This window comes from Anomaloglossus baeobatrachus, chromosome 1 (assembly GCF_048569485.1).
Source record: "Anomaloglossus baeobatrachus isolate aAnoBae1 chromosome 1, aAnoBae1.hap1, whole genome shotgun sequence".
Taxonomy (NCBI): Eukaryota; Metazoa; Chordata; class Amphibia; order Anura; family Aromobatidae; genus Anomaloglossus; species Anomaloglossus baeobatrachus.
The window spans coordinates 156,702,868-156,716,285 of NC_134353.1; the positions used below are offsets into that span (position 1 = coordinate 156,702,868).

Here is a 13,418-nt window from a genome sequence, read left to right on the forward strand (position 1 = left end):
AATTGCTGGGCTTGATGCCAGGTGACATTGCACATCTGGTATCAACCCCATTTATTACCCCGTTAGCCACCGCACCAGGGCGCGGGATGAGTTGGGGCGAAGCGCCAGGATTGGCGCATCTGATGGATGCGCCACTTCTGGGGCGGCTGCGGCCTGCTATTTTTAGGCTGGGAAGAGTCCAATAACCATGGCTCTTCCCACCCTTAGAATACCAGACCCCAGCTGTCAGCTTCACCTTGACTGGTGATCTAATTTGGGGGGACCCTACGTTTATTTTTTTTTTTTAATTATTTATTTATAAATAATTAAAAAAAAAAAAACAGCTTGGGGAGCCCTCCAAATTGATCACCATCCAAGGTGAAGCTGTCAGCTGTGGTTTGCAGGCTACAGCTGTCTGCTTTACCCTAGCTGGCTATCAAAAATAGGGGGGACCCCACGTCATTTATTTTAATTAATTTTTTTTCTTTTTGGGCTAAATACAAGGCTAGGCACCCTTTAGTGCCACATGAAAGGTAGTAAAGGGCGCCAGCTTAGAATATGCAGGGGGGTGGGACGTTATATATGTTTGACATCTATCCATTCATCCATTGTAGCATTTTAGGCTATGTGCCCACAATCAGGGTTTGCAGCGTTTTGGGCGCAGAGTGTTTTCCCTGCGTCCATAACGCTGCGTTGTGCAGTAGAAGCACAGTGGAAGGATTTTTAGAAATCCCGTGCCCACTGTGCTTCTTTTCTCCGCAGCATAAACCGACCTGTGGCGCAGCTTCCCGAGCCTCAGCATGTCAATTTATGCTGCGGAGATGAGTGTTCTCTGCAGGTAGCATAGAGCTCCACAGCAGCCTGAACCCAAATCGTGGGCATGGGCAGCTGCGTTCTCACGTGGACAACACTCGCATCTCTGAAGGAAGGCTGACACTGTGTACTGGACGCCGTGTCGCTGGATCATGGCCACATAGCCTAAAAGTGAGAAATTTGTTGCTACAGCAACATTTTTGTGAAGTACCTGTGGATTCAAAATGCTTACTATACTCCTGAATAAAATCCTTGAGGGGTCCAGTTTCCAAAATGGAGTCACTTGTGGGGGGTTTCTAATGTATAGGTACCCAAGAGGCCCTGCTAATGTGACATGGTGCGCGCAATTTATTTCAACTTTTCCAAAATTCAAATGGTGCTCCTTCCATTCCAAGCCCTCCCATATATCCAAACAGAGGTTTTTGGCCACATATGGGGTATCCCTGCGCTCACAAGAAATTGGATAACAACCTGTGGGGTCCACGTATTGTTGCCTCTTGAAAAAGTGAGAAATGTGATGCTAAAGAAACATTTTTGTGAAAAAAATGAAAATTTTCAATATGGCAACCTAAGCTTATCAAATTCTGTAAAGTATTCGTGGATTCAAAATGCTCAATATACACCTAGATAAAAGCCTTGAGGTTTCTTGATTCCAGAATGGGGTCACTTGTGGGGGATCTCCACTGTTTAGGCACTTTAGGGGCTTTCCAAATGCGACATAGCGTCCACTAATTATTCCAGCCAAATGTTCAGTCAAATTGCACTCCTTCCCTTCCAAGACCTGCCGTGTACCCAAACAGTTGATTTCCACCACATATAAGATATCACCAAACTCAGGAGAAATTGCAGAATACATTTCATGGTGATTTTTTTCCTGTTACCCTTGTGAAAAAAAAAGCTGCCTGGTTGAAGTAACAATTTTGTGGTAAAATTTTATTTTTTTATTTTCATGGCTCAACGTTATAAACTTCTGTGAAGCACCTGGGGGTTCAGGGTACTCACCAAACATCTAGATAAATTCCTTGAGAGGCCTAGTTTCCAATATGGGGTCACTTGTGGTGGTTTTTTGCTGTTTACGTACCTTAGGGGTCCTCCAAATGCAACATGGTGCCCGCAATCTTTTTCAGCCAAATTTCCTTTCCAAAATTCAAATATTGCTCCTTTCGTTCCAAGCCCTCCCATTTGTCCAAACAAAGGTTTCAGACCACATGTGAGGTATCACCACGCTCATAAAAAAGTGGGTAACAAACATTTGGGTCAAATTTTTGGAATTACCTCTTGAAAAAGTGAGAGAATTGATGCTAAAGCAACATTTTTGAGAAAAAAATTACAATTTTCAATATGACAAAGTAACGTTATCAAAATCTGTGAAGTACCTGTGGGTCCAAAATGCTCAGTATACCCCTCAATAGAAGCCTTAAGGGGTCTAGTTTCCAAAATGGGGTCACTTGAGGGGGTTCCTGCTGTTTAGGTTCCTTAGGGGATCTGTAAAAGCAACATGGTGCCCACAATCTGTTTCAGCCAACTTTGCTTTCCAAAATTCAAATATTGCTCCTTTCATTCCGAGCTCTCCCATTTACCCAAACAAAGGTTTCTGACCACATGTGGGGTATTGGCGCGCTCATAAGAAAGTGGGTAACAAAGTGTGAGGTCCAATTTTTGGTGTTACCTCTTGAAAAAGTAAGAAAATTAGTGCTAAAGTAACATTTTTAGGTAATATGTTAATTTTTATTTTTTTTCATTCCACATTACTTTAGTTCCTGTGAAGCACCTGAAGGGTTAATAAACTTCTTGAATGTGGTTTTGAGTACCTTGAGGGGTGCAGGTTTTAGAATGGTGTCACTTTTGGGTATTTTCTGTCACCCAGGCCTCTCAAAGTCACATCAAATGGGATGTGGTCCCTAAAAAAATGGTTTTGTAAATTTTGTTGAAAAAATGGGAAATCGCTGATGAACTTTGAACCCTTCTAACTTCCTAACCCCAAAAAATTTTGTTTCAAAAATTGTGCTGATCTAAAGTAGACAAGTGGGAAATGTTATTTATTAACTATTTTGTGTGACATAACTCTCCGGTTTATGGGCATAAAAATTAAAAGTTTGAAACTTGCAAAATTTTTAATTTTTTTGTCAAATTTCAGATTTTTTCACAAATAAAATAAAAAAAATCATCCTAAATTTACCTCTAACATGAAGCCCAATATGTCATGAAAAAACAATCTCAGAATCACCAGGATCCATTGAAGCGTTCCAGAGTTATAACCTTATAAAGTGACACTGGTCAAAATTGCAAAAAATGGCCTGGGCATTAAGTACAAAACTGGCTTCGTCCTTAAGGGGTTAAGGGCTTGAGCTTTGAATGTTTACCAGATGTTTTTATTATTATGAATTGTGTTGAACAAAAACTCACAATTCTTGAGTTTTGAGATTTCATTTTTGTTTGTCATCATGACATTTACTGATCAAATGAAATAATTTTATATATTTTTGATAGCTCAGTAATATAATATATGTGTGTATGTATGTACCGGTATATATATTAGGAGAAAAGGGAAGGAACTCAAACTTTTACGTTTCTAAACTAAGAGCATTTTATTTACTTTTTACTTGGCTTGCTAGTCCCATAAAGGACTTTTACCTTAAATTTTCTGCTCACATATACTAAACATTGTCTTACTGAAGAATACCAGTTAGGCTACTTTCACACTTGCGTTCAGTGCATTCCGTCACTATGGAGAATAGCGCAGTCCGCACTGCGCTATTCTCCATAGACTTGTATGGATGACGCACTGTAACGCAAGTGTCTGCGTTGCATCCGCTGGACGACGCAGCGTCGTTATTTTGACGCTGCGTCGGGCAGAAGGAACGCAGCATGTAACGTTTTTTTGAGCAGCGCAATCCGTAGGATTTCACTGCGCATTCTCTTTTTTTTTTTTAAATCACAAACTTTATTTTTGTTGTCTCTCGGTGGCCGAAGCTGAGCGCCCGGCCGCCGGCAAGTGACAGCGCTCAGCTGAGTGCTTGTCTGCCGGCATGCCCGGCCGCCGGCAAGTGACAGCGCTCGCCTGCCGGCATGTCCGGCCGCCGGCAAGTGACAGCGCTCAGCTGAGCGCCCGCCCGCCGGCATGGCCGCCGGCAAGTGACAGCGCTCAGCTGAGCGCCCAAGTGAGAGCGCTCAGCTGAGCGACCGGCCGCCGGCAAGTGACAGCGCTCAGCTGAGCGCCCGCCCGCCGGCATGGCCGCCGGCAAGTGACAGCGCTCAGCTGAGCGCCCAAGTGAGAGCGCTCAGCTGAGCGACCGGCCGCCGGCAAGTGACAGCGCTCAGCTGAGCGCTTGTCTGCCGGCATGCCCGGCCGCCGGCAAGTGACAGCGCTCGCCTGCCGGCATGTCCGGCCGCCGGCAAGTGACAGCGCTCAGCTGAGCGCCCGCCCGCCGGCATGGCCGCCGGCAAGTGACAGCGCTCAGCTGAGCGCCCAAGTGAGAGCGCTCAGCTGAGCGACCGGCCGCCGGCAAGTGACAGCACTCAGCTGAGCGCCCGCCCGCCGGCATGACCGGCCGCCGGCAAGTGACAGCGCTCAGCTGATCGCCCGGCCGCCAGCATGTGAGGGCGCCCAGCTAAGCGCTCGGCCGCCGGCTTATGAGATTGATCGGCTGATCGTTCACAATAGTCGGCTGCCGGTAAACTGTAAAGAAGAGGAAAAAAAAATAAATAAAGCTTTCAGTTGTTTTGTACGATCCGTAGGATTGCGTTGTGCCACTATATGCAACACATCCGTTGCATCCGTCACACAATGCAATGCTATGGAAGCCGTCCAACGCAAGTGTGAAACTAGCCTAACAGGGCTGTTTTTTATAGGACCACCGTTATGGCAGGCAAGAGGGGCATCAGCCGACTCCTGGATATCATCTTATCTGATCTGCACACTGCAAAACCCAAAACATTGTGGAATTACAATTTTTTTTTCACCCCATCACAAAGTGTAAAAACTAAATAATAAGGTATAGTATATGTGTTTGAAATTGTTTTATTACTTAATGGCCTGCAGCTCGATCTTATTCCACAATTTGGTTGCTGGTCTTCCTTTTTGCCTTGTTCCTTTTATTCTTCCAACCATGATGTCCTTCTCCAGTGATTGCTCTCTGTGTATGATGTCCAAAGTAGGAAAGTCATAGCTTCGAGTGACATGTCTGGCTTGATTTGTTCCAAAATTGATTTCTTTGTTCTTTTTGTCATCCATGGTGAACCTCTGAATTGTACAGCGCTGCGGAATATGTTGGCGCTATAGAAATAAAGATATTGTTATTATTATTATTATTACAGAAAAGACCAGACTATGTATGAGATGTGTCTTTGTCACCAGTGAAACGTTACTCGATTTGAAGACCTTGTCCAGTTACTTCATAGTTGATTTGCCTATAGGTATTCTCCTATTGACTTTTGGTGTTGTCGCTGCATCTTGGATGATCATTGATCAAAGTAGATTGAAGTCCTTTACAACTTCCAGGAACACAACACATGGGAAAGAGTGAGCACAACTACACCAAACATATACTGGAAAATCCAGGATAATGGAATCAAGCAAGAGGAGTCCCTTGTTGCATGCAAAAAGTGTGAAAAAGTTTATTAGTAACACAGAGAAATATTGTTAAGACCATTTAAAAATGGGAAAGATCAAAAGAATGATCTACCCATGAGCAAATTGGCACATCACCAACCAAAACCTCATGAATTAATATAAAGCATACAAGCTCAAAATAGCAGTACCAAAGGACAGTATACAGCAGTACATAGTCACCAATTGTAGGATTCACATAAATATGGTACAGATCAAAGAGAGCTAATACAATACCAGGTAAGTAAATAGTGAGGGAGGTGGTATGGGTGCGCCTGCCCCACGCGTTACGCCACCATATGTGGCTTCATCAGGGGTAAGTTGAGGAGTGACCAGAGCCTAAATATATATATACAAAAGGACCATTAATAATTACTAACCGGTGGGTTGAATAAACCACTCACCAAGCAGGTGAGGAGGGCAGAATCCTCTGTAATCTCCCTGTAAACTGGAACCAGGCTGTCGGCGTGCATTCCACAGTGGAATGCAGCACCATGTGATCCGGTCATGTGACCGGAGTGACGTCAATCCCCGCCCCTCAACTCCTATGGAGTAGGGAAGCAGTTATCAGCGTCATTCAGAGTCTGGTATCACTAAGGATACCACAGATAAGACCCTGAACAGCAGATGTGCACATCTATTGGTTCCATAGTAATGTAATCCTTTTAGTGTAAAACAGGAAACTGGTCACCCCAGTGTGTGCTGAAACAAAAGAACGACTTAATATTTTCTCTGCAAGGACAATACACATTTAGATACAATATAATGCACAGGTGCAAAGCAACAGGAATAAGCAAACAAACAGGTATACAAATGGAGCAGAGAATGGGTTAATTGCAGACACAGTAAAGCATCCTTGAGAAAGTTTATATGGAATTCTCATGTTTATAGTGGAACAAAGAGGGGAAGGTAAGGGGGGCCCAATCAAAATGCAGGATAAGAGTGTCTATTTTTTATAGTACCCAGTAAATAAAAGATTCTCATTAATGCCATTGGGCATAACTGTATCAAGCTGGAAAATCCACCAGGATTCAGTTCTCAGGAGTGCCGGAGTGGGATTACCACCTCGTATATTGCTCAAAACTTTATCCAAGCCAACCACGGTTGTATTTCCAATTCTGCTCCCATGGTGTCTAAGATAGTGCTGTGCCACTGTAGAGATCGTTCGTCCCTGTTTAAGATGTTTAGAAGCCAACGCAATGTCCGAGAAGTGTTTTTGAATACGATGTCGCAGCTCCTGCGAAGTCTGTCCGACGTAAATAAGTTGGCAAGGGCAGGTGAGAGCGTAAACAACGTTCTGGGACCTACAGTTCACATAATGTCGTAATAGGTATGACCTCTGGGTGCGATGGTTACTAAAATTGGATACAGGAGACATGAATTGGCAAATAGAGCACTGTCCACATGGGAAAGATCCCTTCAAAATGGTTCCTCTCCCAATACGGGTAGTAGGTCGTGTGAAGTGGCTCCTACAAAGGTGGTCCCTCAGATTTGCTGATCTCCTTGCTGTAAGGAGTGGTCTGGAAGAGATAAACTTTTTTAGGTTGGAATCAGACAACAAGATGTTCCAATTTTTATTCAGGGTCTGATATATATCTGACCACTGACAATTAAAAGTGGTTACCAACCGTGGAGAGTCATTTTTGGGCTTATGGTCCTTAGGTTTCAGCAAAGTATGGCGGTCCGTGTTGATGGCTTTCTGGTATGCTCGATGAATGATCTTCCGTGGATATCCTCTCGTTCTGAATCGTTTGGACAGATCCTGTGCCTGTACAAGAAAATCAGATTGTGCACTGCAATTTCTTCTTAAACGAAAAAATTGGCCCACCGGTATACCAACTTTAAGATGTTTAGGATGTGAGCTCTTATAATGCAAAAGACTATTAGTGGATGTGCACTTACGGTAAAGATTAGTTTCAATCTTTTTCCCTTTTATTGCCAATTTCAGGTCCAAAAAATCCATGTTGTCCGATGTAATTTTCGAAGTGAGCTTGATGTTCAGTTGATTACTATTCAAATTCGAGATGAATTCCAGGCAAAGGTCTCTAGGCCCTGTCCACAAAAACAAAATGTCATCGATATATCGAAACCACCCACAGACATAGTCACGACACCACGACGAGGGATACACGCACGTCTCCTCCCACCAACCCAAAAACAGGTTAGCGAAAGAAGGCGCACAGCGCGCCCCCATCGCGGTCCCAGACGTCTGCCTGTAGGTGGTCCGGTCGAAGACAAAGTAATTGTGTCGGAGGATAAAGGCCAGTAAATCCAAAACAAACATACCGTGAGCTGAGATATTGTCCTGGTCATCCTTGAGAAAGGTGGAAACGGCATGTAACCCTTCTTTATGTCCTATGCTCGTGTAGAGAGCCTCGACGTCTAGGGAAACAAGTAAGGTCTGTGGAGGTAATTCAAGACTATCCAAAATTTCCAGCAAGTGCATAGTATCCCGTACATAGGACTTTAAATTGGCCACAAGAGGTTGTAAGTAAAAGTCTATGTAGACACAGGCGTGTTCACTTAGACCACCGATCCCTGCCACAATTGGCCTTCCGGGTGGATTTTGAATACATTTGTGCACCTTCAGAAGTAGATAAAACGTTGGCGTTACAGGATGAGTATTATATACAAAGTCTCGCTCCCTCTTACTAATAAACTTTTTCACACTTTTTGCATGCAACAAGGGACTCCTCTTGCTTGATTCCATTATCCTGGATTTTCCAGTATATGTTTGGTGTAGTTGTGCTCACTCTTTCCCATGTGTTGTGTTCCAGATTCTATTTATGGGTTGAAGCACACTTCCATTACCTATATATATTTAATGGTGGTGCCGTCCCTATTTTGTTCTATGATCCTTGTTTTATGGTTTTTCACCATTAGGGACTTGTGCACACTATCATAGTCTGATTTAACTGTCTGATTTGGATTACATGAGCCCTACCATGGCTTATGACTTGGAAGCAAGAGAGGTGTTTTGGAACAATCAGGTGGCAGCGGTGTTTGATTGTCAGGTTCCTGACACAGCAGACGGTGATTTTAAGGCTATATGTGATGAACTTTTGAATTTACATAAAAGATATATCCGTGTATGGTGGAACATCAAGAGCCTGGAACAGTATCTAAAATTGAAGATTATTCCCCGTGGACTGAGGGTTCAGATATTTCCCTCCTGGGAGGTGGATGAACACTTCAGAGGTCTTTGGGAAGGGGGTCTCATTCAGTGCTCTGGCATATTGCTTGAACTGTTGATAGGACATGATCGTAATTTGCTGGTACAGATCAAAGAAAGTATTAAGGCAACTGAGCTCAAAATTAACATCTTTGATAATAATACATTGGTACAACCATTTTTAGTCAAATTGAAAGAAAACATTGATAAGTATGAAAAGGACATTATTGCCGGCAAAAAGAGAAAATTTGCTCGCGACAAGAAAGACTTTGAGGATAACCATGCCTATAGGTGGAGCCATCAAGGAAATAGAAGATCTCGGTTCGCTGTGTCTAAACAGAGCCACTCAATTAATCCGGGCGAAGGCTCGTCTACTGATTTTTTATCTACAGACACAAGCGAAGCAGAAGGAGGGGGAGAAGAGGTGGCCGGAAGAGGAACCAACAACAAAAGAATACCACGGAATCGGACACAGAATGTATACATGCAGACTCGCTACAAGAACAAGAATCGGAGATAGTTGGTGAGAATACACTCCAAATAATCAACCTGTCTGATCATGTTTTATCCCCTGCAGAGGAGACTGTCCTGAAACGTGGGTTGTCCTTCTCACCAATACAGAAATTAGATAAATTTACCCTGATTAAGGATATTTATCTTTTCTGCAGAAGCCTCATGTTCAAATACTACCACCTCTACCCTTCGTCCTTACAATCTTTACCTGAAATGGAACAAAGAGCTTTTGAGGACCTGATTGATCTGTTACAGGAGATTGAGGATCCCTCAGGTAGGAAGCCGTTTACCATATACAGACCATCTCAAAAAACACCGGCTTTTGGGACTTGCCCAACTATTAACGTCTTTTTTAACACCATGGTACAGGATATACTTACACTTAAGATCAGGGGTGCTGCCCATGATAACCTTACCCAGGATGAGAGAGATGCTATTGTTACCCTTAAGAACAACACAGCTTTTGTCATCAAAGAAGCTGACAAAGGCGGCAACATAGTCCTTTGGCCTACGGATCTTTACGTGGAGGAAGCCAAAAGACAGCTTCTTAACACATCTCTTTACACGGTATTACCTTCCGACCCCACCTCGGTGTTCCAGAAGAAATTGGATGCCTTGCTTGCTGACGCATTGTCGCGGAATGTTATAGGTAAGAGGGAGCGAGACTTTGTATATAATACTCATCCTGTAACGCCAACGTTTTATCTACTTCCGAAGGTGCACAAATGTATTCAAAATCCACCCGGAAGGCCAATTGTGGCAGGGATCGGTGGTCTAAGTGAACACGCCTGTGTCTACATAGACTTTTACTTACAACCTCTTGTGGCCAATTTAAAGTCCTATGTACGGGATACTATGCACTTGCTGGAAATTTTGGATAGTCTTGAATTACCTCCACAGACCTTACTTGTTTCCCTAGACGTCGAGGCTCTCTACACGAGCATAGGACATAAAGAAGGGTTACATGCCGTTTCCACCTTTCTCAAGGATGACCAGGACAATATCTCAGCTCACGGTATGTTTGTTTTGGATTTACTGGCCTTTATCCTCCGACACAATTACTTTGTCTTCGACCGGACCACCTACAGGCAGACGTCTGGGACCGCGATGGGGGCGCGCTGTGCGCCTTCTTTCGCTAACCTGTTTTTGGGTTGGTGGGAGGAGACGTGCGTGTATCCCTCGTCGTGGTGTCGTGACTATGTCTGTGGGTGGTTTCGATATATCGATGACATTTTGTTTTTGTGGACAGGGCCTAGAGACCTTTGCCTGGAATTCATCTCGAATTTGAATAGTAATCAACTGAACATCAAGCTCACTTCGAAAATTACATCGGACAACATGGATTTTTTGGACCTGAAATTGGCAATAAAAGGGAAAAAGATTGAAACTAATCTTTACCGTAAGTGCACATCCACTAATAGTCTTTTGCATTATAAGAGCTCACATCCTAAACATCTTAAAGTTGGTATACCGGTGGGCCAATTTTTTCGTTTAAGAAGAAATTGCAGTGCACAATCTGATTTTCTTGTACAGGCACAGGATCTGTCCAAACGATTCAGAACGAGAGGATATCCACGGAAGATCATTCATCGAGCATACCAGAAAGCCATCAACACGGACCGCCATACTTTGCTGAAACCTAAGGACCATAAGCCCAAAAATGACTCTCCACGGTTGGTAACCACTTTTAATTGTCAGTGGTCAGATATATATCAGACCCTGAATAAAAATTGGAACATCTTGTTGTCTGATTCCAACCTAAAAAAGTTTATCTCTTCCAGACCACTCCTTACAGCAAGGAGATCAGCAAATCTGAGGGACCACCTTTGTAGGAGCCACTTCACACGACCTACTACCCGTATTGGGAGAGGAACCATTTTGAAGGGATCTTTCCCATGTGGACAGTGCTCTATTTGCCAATTCATGTCTCCTGTATCCAATTTTAGTAACCATCGCACCCAGAGGTCATACCTATTACGACATTATGTGAACTGTAGGTCCCAGAACGTTGTTTACGCTCTCACCTGCCCTTGCCAACTTATTTACGTCGGACAGACTTCGCAGGAGCTGCGACATCGTATTCAAAAACACTTCTCGGACATTGCGTTGGCTTCTAAACATCTTAAACAGGGACGAACGATCTCTACAGTGGCACAGCACTATCTTAGACACCATGGGAGCAGAATTGGAAATACAACCGTGGTTGGCTTGGATAAAGTTTTGAGCAATATACGAGGTGGTAATCCCACTCCGGCACTCCTGAGAACTGAATCCTGGTGGATTTTCCAGCTTGATACAGTTATGCCCAATGGCATTAATGAGAATCTTTTATTTACTGGGTACTATAAAAAATAGACACTCTTATCCTGCATTTTGATTGGGCCCCCCTTACCTTCCCCTCTTTGTTCCACTATAAACATGAGAATTCCATATAAACTTTCTCAAGGATGCTTTACTGTGTCTGCAATTAACCCATTCTCTGCTCCATTTGTATACCTGTTTGTTTGCTTATTCCTGTTGCTTTGCACCTGTGCATTATATTGTATCTAAATGTGTATTGTCCTTGCAGAGAAAATATTAAGTCGTTCTTTTGTTTCAGCACACACTGGGGTGACCAGTTTCCTGTTTTACACTAAAAGGATTACATTACTATGGAACCAATAGATGTGCACATCTGCTGTTCAGGGTCTTATCTGTGGTATCCTTAGTGATACCAGACTCTGAATGACGCTGATAACTGCTTCCCTACTCCATAGGAGTTGAGGGGCGGGGATTGACGTCACTCCGGTCACATGACCGGATCACATGGTGCTGCATTCCACTGTGGAACGCACGCCGACAGCCTGGTTCCAGTTTACAGGGAGATTACAGAGGATTCTGCCCTCCTCACCTGCTTGGTGAGTGGTTTATTCAACCCACCGGTTAGTAATTATTAATGGTCCTTTTGTATATATATATTTAGGCTCTGGTCACTCCTCAACTTACCCCTGATGAAGCCACATATGGTGGCGTAACGCGTGGGGCAGGCACACCCATACCACCTCCCTCACTATTTACTTACCTGGTATTGTATTAGCTCTCTTTGATCTGTACCATATTTATGTGAATCCTACAATTGGTGACTATGTACTGCTGTATACTGTCCTTTGGTACTGCTATTTTGAGCTTGTATGCTTTATATTAATTCATGAGGTTTTGGTTGGTGATGTGCCAATTTGCTCATGGGTAGATCATTCTTTTGATCTTTCCCATTTTTAAATGGTCTTAACAATATTTCTCTGTGTTACTAATAAACTTTTTCACACTTTTTGCATGCAACAAGGGACTCCTCTTGCTTGATTCCATTATCCTGGATTTTCCAGTATATGTTTGGTGTAGTTGTGCTCACTCTTTCCCATGTGTTGTGTTCCAGATTCTATTTATGGGTTGAAGCACACTTCCATTACCTATATATATTTAATGGTGGTGCCGTCCCTATTTTGTTCTATGATCCTTTACAACTTCCAGTCCATCACCATCCATCACAAAGGTGTTACATTCATACCTGGCAGTAGTCAATATCTTTGTCTTCTTTATATTGAGTAGGCGTGCCATGTTCGAACTTTCCATCTTGACACTGTGTAAAAAAAAAACTTTTTTCCATCTAAGCTTATGGCTACCAATGCTGTATCGTCTGTGTATTTTACATTATTGATGATTTGTTGCCATTATCAGCAAGAAAAGTTAGAAAAGGTGACAGGATGCATGGTTGTTTGATGCCTCGCTCAACTTTGAACCAAACATTTTCACCATGTACTATTAGGATTGTTGCTTCTCGGTCGATGTAAAGGTTCCTTATGATTAATGGTTCGACACAGCCATATTATTATTATTATTATTATTATTGTTTATTTATAGAGCACCATTGATTCCATGGTGCTGTACATGAGGGGGTTACATACAGAATACATATACAAGTTACAATAGACAGACTGGTACAGAGGGAAGAGGGCCCTGCCCTTGCGGGCTTACATCCTAAAGGATTTTGGGGAGGAGACAGTAGGTGGGGTGTAGGTGGGGCGGCAGCTCCGCACGGTGGTGGGGCGGCAGCTCCGCACGGTGGTGGGGCGGCAGCTCCGCACGGTGGTGGGGCGGCAGCTCCGCACGGTGGTGGGGCGGCAGCTCCGCACGGTGGTGGGGCGGCAGCTCCGCACGGTGGTGGGGCGGTGGCGTCATTGTAGATTATAGGCATTTCTGAACAGATGAGTTTTCAGAGTCCGTTTGAAGTTTGCAAGTGTAGTAGATAGTCTGATGTGTTGAGGCAGTGAGTTCCAGGAGACTGGGGATGCTCGG

General features: G+C 43.6%; 1 long non-coding RNA gene across 1 annotated transcript; it reads left to right on the forward strand.

Moving 5' to 3' along the window:
* The first annotated feature begins 8,778 nt into the window (after positions 1 to 8,778).
* On the forward strand, positions 8,779 to 9,522 carry LOC142290792 (uncharacterized). The gene is made up of 3 exons (XR_012750384.1): positions 8,779 to 9,096; positions 9,242 to 9,360; positions 9,456 to 9,522. It is a non-coding gene; the product is annotated as an uncharacterized LOC142290792 (long non-coding RNA).
* The last annotated feature ends 3,896 nt before the right edge of the window (positions 9,523 to 13,418 follow it).